The 9024-nt window shown below is 34.0% G+C and overlaps 1 non-coding gene and 1 pseudogene across 1 annotated transcript; both read right to left on the bottom strand.

Moving 5' to 3' along the window:
• Nucleotides 1-8311: 8311 nt before the first annotated feature.
• On the bottom strand, nucleotides 8312-8407 carry LOC149185520 (U6 spliceosomal RNA; annotated as a pseudogene).
• Nucleotides 8408-8411: 4 nt separating this feature from the next.
• LOC149185519 (U6 spliceosomal RNA) lies at nucleotides 8412-8517 on the bottom strand. Its single transcript, XR_016256667.1, has one exon. It is a non-coding gene; the product is annotated as a U6 spliceosomal RNA (small nuclear RNA).
• Between the last annotated feature and the right edge of the window lie 507 nt (nucleotides 8518-9024).

Below are 9024 nucleotides of genomic sequence, written 5' to 3'. Positions count from 1 at the left end.
GATATAAATTTTTGTATATATTAATATATATACCCTACTAGAAATCAAGTCGGCCCTATTAGAAGATAAGACATCCCTACCCCTTGACCTCCCAGTCATTTGGTATAAATACTTCACATGTGGCTCATCGAAGGTAAGGAAAATCTTGATGGTGTGATGAATAAGGTCTAAGATAGAACACACAATCGAGATAAGCCCAAGGTAAGGAAATATTGTCAATTCAAGATGAGGAGAAGTGAAGCCTAGCTAAGGAGTTTTAATTATTTGAGCCAAGTTCTATTAAAGAGACTAAGGTATGGCTAAATTCTCTTAGTGAGTTCAAGTTGAGAAGGCCAATTTTTGAGTTGAGGTATGTTCTTATTGTTATTCTTTATGATGGTATCGTATGGTAGTGTTTTGGTGATAAGATGCAACCCTTAAATAGGTCGCAAGCCTTTTGTGATAAGGCTAACTTTCTTGAAGCTTTAGAAAAACCAAAATTTATACCTATGTTCTTTGGAGTAGGCTGATCCTTCTTACAAGGAATGCTAGTAAAACCCTTTGAACTTTAGCATAAGTTGAAGGATTATATGTGTCTAGTTCAAGGAGACAATATTGTACCTAATAAGGTTGAATTATGCCCCTATTTCAATCTTGATTGGTGGCCAAGTTTCATACTTGTAGAAGGCTGGCGTAAACATTTATTAGAGGTTGAATAGTAGTCCTATTAAAAATTGAGTTCCAGACTTGTATAAGGTAGAGTTGCAGACGTGTTTAAAGCCCAAGTTATTGACCAAATTTGTGTGTTGGAGCCTAATTCTATGTGTTGAGGGGGGTCAAGTTAAGGAATGGAAAGAAAACTATAGGTTTGATAAAAATTGCATATCCTTGTAGTGTTAAAGGTGCAACAAGCCCTAGAATGTGTGAAAAATGGTGACCAGACTTAAGCCTTATCCAAGGACAAGCCAAAGCATAGGGGAAGGATTTGTATTGAAGGAAGGGTAGACCTAAGAGTCACCCTACACTCTTATCAATTTGGGTTTTTATTTTTGGTAACTACATTGTTGGAGGGAAATGAGATTAGCTTAATTAGTAACAACAAGAAGGTGGGCTAGGCCTAAGGTAAGACCTATATTAGAGACCTATGATAGAAAGTGTTTAGTAGATTTAGGCGATAGTCCTAGTTGTGGACAAAAAGGGATAGTTTACAAGTAAAAGTGTAGTGAGCTATAGTGGAAAATGTACAATGACATGGCAAAACCAATGGTGACAATTGTAGACTACTGACAGCAAGGTGGGCTTTATTAGGGGTCATGTTGCAAAAGATGAGCTAAGGAAAATTGAAGGCAATTAAAGTGTAGGAAAGGTGGTTGTGATCAAGTTTGAAGGTGAAAACCTAAGGGATGCATGATTAGATGACTATCTTATGAAGTCTAGAGGACCTTGAGGCAAAGATGCAAATAAAGAAGGTCAAGGGTATAACTAATATAGGAAGAAGACCTAGGAGTATCCTTAAGTAAAAATTGAGTGGATCTAAGGAGAAAATTGAGAAGAGTGCATACCATAGACAAGATCTAGAAGAGTACAAAATAGTATGACGAAGTAAAGGCCATATTGAAGCAAATACTTAAGCACCAAGTTGTAGGGATATTCAATGAGCATCCCAAGGACTAAGAGTGCATATCATAATTCAATATTTGTTGAGTTGGTTCTCAATAAGGCGATTGGGGTCTCTTGTAGGTTGATTCCTACAAATAAATTTCTAAGTAGGATGAGGCTGCCCAAGGGCCCAAGGGGCCTCGGCCCAGGGCATATGAAGCCCATAGACCCAGGGTCGAGGCCCCTAGAGTCCCTGGGCAAGTCTTGGCCGATTCTCAGAATCGGTTGAGCCCTGCCCAAAGGCCTGAGGGTCCTCGACCATGGGTGGGTGGAAATCGCACTTGCCCTGAGCTGAGGCCCCTTGGGCCCCTTGGTGGGGCTTGTTTGATTCTCGGAATTGACCGACCCCTACCGAGGGGCCTCGATCCTGGGCGGGTGGGCTCACAAGAGCTCCACCCACAAGGGTCGAGGCCCCTCGGGCCCTTAGGCGAGGCTCAGTCGATTCCGAGAATCATTTGAGCCCTACCCAGGGGTCCGAGGGGCCTCAACCCTGGGCGGTGCTCGACCGATTTCACCCACCTAGTGCCGAGACCCCTTGGGTCCCTAGGCAGGGCTCGGGCGAGTCCCCTCGGGCCCTTGGGTGGGGCTCGGCAGATTCCGAGAATCAGTCGAGCCCCGCCCACGGGCCTGAGGGGTCTCGACCCTGGGCATATGGGCTCCATATGCCTAGGGCTGAGGCTCCTCAAGCCCTTGAGTATGGTTTGGTTGATTCCGAGAATCAACCGAGTCTTATCCAGGGGCCCAAGTGGCCACAAAATTTTTATTTTTATTTTTTGTAAATGTTTCTTAATTTTTTTATAGTGTTAATTTTTTTTATTAAGATTTTTAAATTTATTTTTGTTTAGGTTTTTTTTTCTTTTTAATTGTTTTAAATGTTGATATCAGTCTTTCGAATTAATCACATCATAAGGACAATGTGATTAATCTGAAAGATTGATATCTACATTATGGATCACAAAAATCTTAGATCTAATATGTTTTAAATGTCATTTTATAATGTTTTTTCTTAAAAAAAAAATATTTTTTATTTTTTTTACAATTATTTTTAATAATTTTTATAATTTTATAATTTTTATTTTTTTAAATGTATTTTTTGCTACTTCAATGTTTTTTTATTTTTTATTTTAATTTTTTTATATTTATGTTTTTATTTTTAATGGTTTTTTTTATTAGATCTTAGGCTTTTGTGATCCATATTGTAAACAATAATATTTTTCGGATTAATCACATCATTATTATTTTGTCGACGTTTTGAACCAACTAATGTGGTTCATGCTCAAAGACAAAGGTTTTTTAATTGCACTTTATTTTATTTTATTATTGTTATTTTTACTTTAATTTTTATGGATACTTTCTTTTTTTTTTGAATTTTTTTTCAAATGTAATCATTTTTTATATAAAATTCATAAAAAAAAAAAAAAAATCAATTTTTTTTTATTTACTTTTTCCATAAAAATATTTTATATTACATGTCAATTTTAGCGAAATTTTTCTCAAATACATATTTTTTTAAATTATATTTATATGGAAAATGTGTATTTATTATCGAGTTTTCAAAATTATAATTTTCTAGTGACAATTATTTTATGTGAACGGAAATATTAATTAACAATATATAAATATAAAAAAATCTTAACCTCACCATATTAATTTTATTAATTTTTTTAAGCTTTGCCAAAAAAAAATTATTATGAAAAAACTTTGCAAAGGAAAACAAAAAACAAAAAATTGGAAAACCCTTCAAAAACAAATATCTTAGGATGAAATCCCTGAAGGTGAATAAGACAACTTGAAAAACGGTTAAATAATCAACATTTAAAAAAGCAATTATGTATACTTAGGATATAACAAAATTTGAAGTGTTAAAAATATGCCTTCAAAAATTGTTGATGTTTTTCGAAATCCGCATGAAAATTATTAACATTTAAAAAAAAAAAATCCACAATTAATACATTCAAAATTTAAAGTGTTAAAGTAAACCCTATAAAAGAAGTGGTTGATGTTGCATCAACACTTTTCAAAATGAGCATGAAAATCACCAATATTTAAAAAAAATTGTTCATATTTGATATATAAAAAAAATTAAAGTATCAAAACTATGCTCCAAAAGACAAAGTGTATTCTGAATCAACGCTTTTCAAAATCAGTGGATTTTTTGGCTACCTCGAAAAAACAGGTAATCATATCAGTTCTTGTTTCAAAGTTTACATTGTTACCTGTGAAGCAAAACCACTTCGATATGAGCCAAAAGGTGCGAGAACATTGAGGAATAAACATACAAGAGTGATGAATCATTGTGTGTTGAGCAACCTATATCTATGATAAAGTTTCCAAAAAAAAAATTTAGCTAGTGCATACATCCAATAATTTTGTTAAACCTGTGTGTAAAATCAGCAACACTATCTTTCATGTGTTGCTGATTAAGGAGCTTGATAAATTGTAGTGTGGTCATTTGTGTCAACACGTGGTTAAGAATATTACATGACTAATTTAAGGTGAGTATGGTAGACTTATTTGAGTACCCCAATCAAGGGTAATGCCAAAAATTTAAAAGCGCAACTGAGGACTAGATCTCATCATCTTAGATGCGAAACAGGTAGATGGATAATCCCCAAGGAAGACTCGGAAGAAAGAATTTGTATGTTTTGCAGGACAGGAGCGGTTGAAACCTAGTGACACTTCATCATGGAATGTTCGACTTATGAGGACATTTGTAATCAGTTTGAAAGTGGTCTAAAGGTGGATAGTTTGAGCACGCTGTTTGAGGAAGCAAGGCTTCACAAAACTATGAATTTCTTGATCAAATTTCACAACAGAAAGTTTGTTCTAGAGGGAAACTTCAGAGTGTGATGTCTTGTATGATGTGAAGTTTGGGTCCCTTAGACTATTGGGTCTCGTGGACGTCACTAAAATATATCTAATCTAATCTAATATTTCATAATGTTATATGGCTTGGTTAGTGTGGTCCCCGCTTTGAAATCAGCCATGAGGGGAACTTCCTTTTTAAATTTATGTTATGTCAATTTATGTGAATGTCCAATTATAGCATTGTTGCCAAAAATTACAGATTTGTAGAAGTACATCTGGTGTCCAATTATAATATTATTACTCGAAATGACATATTTGTAGAAGAATATCTTAAGATGAATAAATTGTAGAACAACTAACTCATTATTTGGGTCCACATGTTTTCTTTTGATATCTTGGACCAATATTTGCCCAAAATGGAATTTGAAAGAAGCATAACAATTGGCTTTTGAAGGTGGATGCTCTAGGAGATGCATAGAATCAATTTTGCATAAAATTTTGATACAGTTACAGAGGCGATGCTTGACAACTAAATTGTGAGTGTTGATAAGGTTATATATGTTTCTAGGATTTGGTAGTTTTCTTGCATAGTATTGGCGTTGAATGAATGAGCTAGTGACTAACATATTGTTGAGGGTGTTGGTTCAGAGATCATTTGGGCCAAAAAGTGTTGCTATCATTGATGAAATGAGACACTGCTAGGAATTGACATTAATGGTATTGTTGAGTAGTAAGCATGTGTTGGGAGTTAGAGTTTACACTAACTAGGGTTTGATGTGTAGATTGGGCAGAGACAGAATTGTTGATGTTGACAAATAGCGCTTGACATGTAGATTGAGTAGAGGCAGAGTTGATTGATAGAGAGTGTATAGCAATTTCTTGTATTGATTTTGATTACAAGGGAATACAGTTTGAAAATTGTGAAACAAGGTCCATTGGCTGATCAAGGTAGAAAGGTGGTGCTAGGGCAGTTTAGAGCATTCATAGGGCATTGGAGCATCCTTTCGGTTGCAGCTCGTAAATAGGGTGTTGGAGCATCTTTCAGGTTAGAGCCTATAAACTAGGGCGTTGGAGCATCTTTATAGTTGCAACTGGTAAACATGGCATTGGAGTGTCCTATAGGTTGGATCCTGTAAACCGGGGGGTTGGAACCTCCCTTGGTTGGAGCTAAAATATTGATGTACATTTTATTAAAAGCAAATATTAAGAAGTGTTCCGTAGTTCTTGTCCAAGAAGGGTTTCCACCTAAAAATATTTGTTGTCCACTATCTTGATATTTTCACATTGTTGAATGATGTTTATTGTTGATTTATGTTACATATGATGATAATGTTATTTAATTCTTCGTGAAGTTAAAAATTTACTAATTAAAGAGAAATACATATTCACTCTGTCTCGGTATTTCCAACATTAAAACCTACAATAGAGATGTTGTAATGTCTTGTTTAACTTTTTGACTCGGTAAAAAAATAAATAAATAAAATTAATAATGATAATTAAACCAGCCTAGATCCATCTTAACTTTGGATCAACCAAATGTCGAGAGGGATGAGATATGTTGAGGTGCAAAGCTCTTTTAGACTGAAAATAGATTTGATCCCTCTCCATACTTGGTAGATCCGAAGCTAAGATGGATCTAGGTTGGTTTAACTATAAACATGTTTTAACAATTTTAAATATAAAACTTCTTGTCTATCAACACATGAGTTGTAGAACAATTAATAATAAAGTGTATTGTTAATATACTCCTTGTGTAAAGGTTACAAATTCAAAAAACTTATTGAAAAGGAAAAAAATATATATAAGCAAAAAGTATACACGTACATTAATTATTAATATGAATTAATAATAACACAAACTTGCAACATATAGATGTATTAAATGAAATAAAATAAACCAAACAAACCTACATTAATAATATGTATAAAATAAAATAGAGCAAACAAACTTTTGTCCATCAATAAGAAGTTTAGTTTCTTGAACATAATACCCTAATATGAGGTTTTTTTTCACCATTATTTTCAGTATTCTATAATAGTGTGAATGGATAGAATGAACTTGATGGAATAAAAGTAAAGAGGAATCTGACGGTACCAATTTAGAGCCGTCCACGATGTGTTTGGAAGTCCGGTGCATGCCTCGGAATCTTCGTTTTCTTTGGAATTTAGCCATGAAGATTTTCAACCTAACGCAAATTATAAACCTCAGACTCACTATTTCAAAAAATCCAGAGAAAATTGAGGAAGAAATATGAAAAGTCCAAAACATTTAGAGTAGGCGGATTGAGATGTAACAATTGGGTCAAGTGTGATGCGTGTTTGAAGGACCATAACGTAATTGCAAGGTCATAAGGTCACGTGACTACCTGCTACCTGCTCCAAAAGATACAAAGAACTTCATGGAATAAATGGATACAAAGAACTTGATGGAATAAAAGTAAAGAGTAATCTGACGGAACCAATTTAGAGCCGTCCACGACGTGTTTGGAAGTCTTCGGAATCTTCGTTTTCTCATTCTTGATTGGAATTTAGCAAAAATTTTCAACCTTAGGCAAACTATAAACCTCAGACTCACCATTTCAAAACATCCAGAGAAAATTGAGGAAGAAATATGAAAAGTCCAAAACGTTTAGAGTACGCGGATTGAGATGTAACAATTGGGTCAAGCGTGATGCGTGTTTGAAGGACCGTAACGTAATTGAAAGGACATAATATCACGTGACTACCTGCTACCTGCTCGATAGTGATTCTAAAAATGGATTGATGTGATCTTAACACAAAGATGGAAAAAGTCGCGAGGATTTAATAATTTTATTAAATTGGATCGTTTTAGACTTGCACAGAAAGATGGACAAACTCGAAAGAATTTAATCATTTTATTAAATTGGGTTGTAACCTGCAGCGATAATATGCATCATGTACTAATTATGATAAATATAAAATGTAATAGGGTTTATTTTAATTGAATTTACTGTTAAAGTGAAGATGGGAGAAAATATTGAGTAAATTATTAATTTAATATAATATAATTTATATTTTAGTTTAAATTTATTATAAAGATAGAGATAGACTTAAATAATGAATAAAATAATTTACCCAATATTTTTTTTTACCTTACTTTCACCATTATTCTCAATTTATCCAACATTGGCACCATCATATTCACCCTCACCCTTTATTAATAAATGTAGATTTTAAAAAAGTACAATTTACTATTGTGAGAGACACAGTTTGTGCCCAAACTTAACACGTCTAATTATCAACATTCACCCTCTAAGAGGGTTTTTAATACTTTAATTTACTGATCTAGACTTCTATACTTTTCGCTGGTTGACCACTGTGTGCACAAGCATGTATCAATCATGCTTACATCAATATATAGAAATTTAATTGACTATTAGTTGTTAAATTACAGGAATAATATGTCTGTATAATAATTTGTTGGAGTTGTTTTGTTGTCATATCAAGAATCTAATTTTCTGCTTTCATATTTTCTTGGCTTTATGTTTTCTTCTACTCCTGTTAAAACACTAAAAGGTTGTCCACTTGTGATAGAGAAGTGTAGGTTGTATTTATAATCTAACAACCAGACAATTCCTCAATTATAACATGTCCGGACCCAATGTTAATGCTCTTTTTGATAATCTCTCCGCATAATTGTTGAATTCCCTGTAAATATGTTGGAATTGAATATCCTGGAAGTGACCTCTGAATTAGTTGTTTCCAAGTAGCCAAACATTTTAAATGGGTACTATTAAGTACCGCTTATTGGGTTTTATGAGGATGGTCGGACTATTTGAACTCAGGACCTAGCTTGAGTTGTCGCCACTAATAACCACCAGGATAGCAAATATGGGCCTTCTTTAAAAAAAATGGACCATTTCTCGATTTGTGTGTGTCATCCTTGCGAGGGGCCATGCTAATCTTCTTTATATCGTTCAGGATAGCAAATATGAGCCTTCTTTAAAAAAATTGGACCATTTCTAGATTTGTGTGTGTCATCCTTGCCCAAGGGCCATGCTAATCTTCTTTGTATCGTTCCAATTTTATCGGATGTCTTTGAAGATATGAACTCATTCCCATTGCGCTTTGCTACTTGGATAAATTATAATAATTCACCAAATATTGCCCCCAACCCCCACTTAAGAGGGACGCAAAATATTGGGTAAATTATTGTTCCAATATATCTTGGTTTATTTTAATCAAAATTTGTTATGAGGGTGGGGCAGAGAAAATAATGAATAAATTATTATAATTTAACCAATATTTCCCTCACTCTCACCCCATATTAATAAATATAGATTAAGTTATATGATGATCCTCACCCACCCTCATGAGGGTGAGGGTGGGGCTCGAGGCAATGTTGGATATATTATTATCATTTACCCAAGTATAAATATCCAAAGGTCAAAGCAAAGACAATGAAAAAATGATCGACGCGGTCATATAAGTTAAATCTATATTTATCAACCTAGATTCATTTTTAACTCTAAATCTATCAAATGTCGAGAAGAATCAAATCTCTTTTCACTCTAAAAGAGGTTTGTACCTCAAGATATTTAATCCCTCTCAAGAGAGG

Source organism: Pinus tabuliformis, chromosome 3_1, assembly GCF_031772625.1.
Source record: "Pinus tabuliformis cultivar Carrire ecotype Pingquan chromosome 3_1, CPIR1, whole genome shotgun sequence".
Taxonomy (NCBI): domain Eukaryota; kingdom Viridiplantae; phylum Streptophyta; class Pinopsida; order Pinales; family Pinaceae; genus Pinus; species Pinus tabuliformis.
The sequence above is the reverse complement of the archived record's forward strand: the minus strand, read 5'-3'. Positions and strand labels throughout refer to the sequence as shown.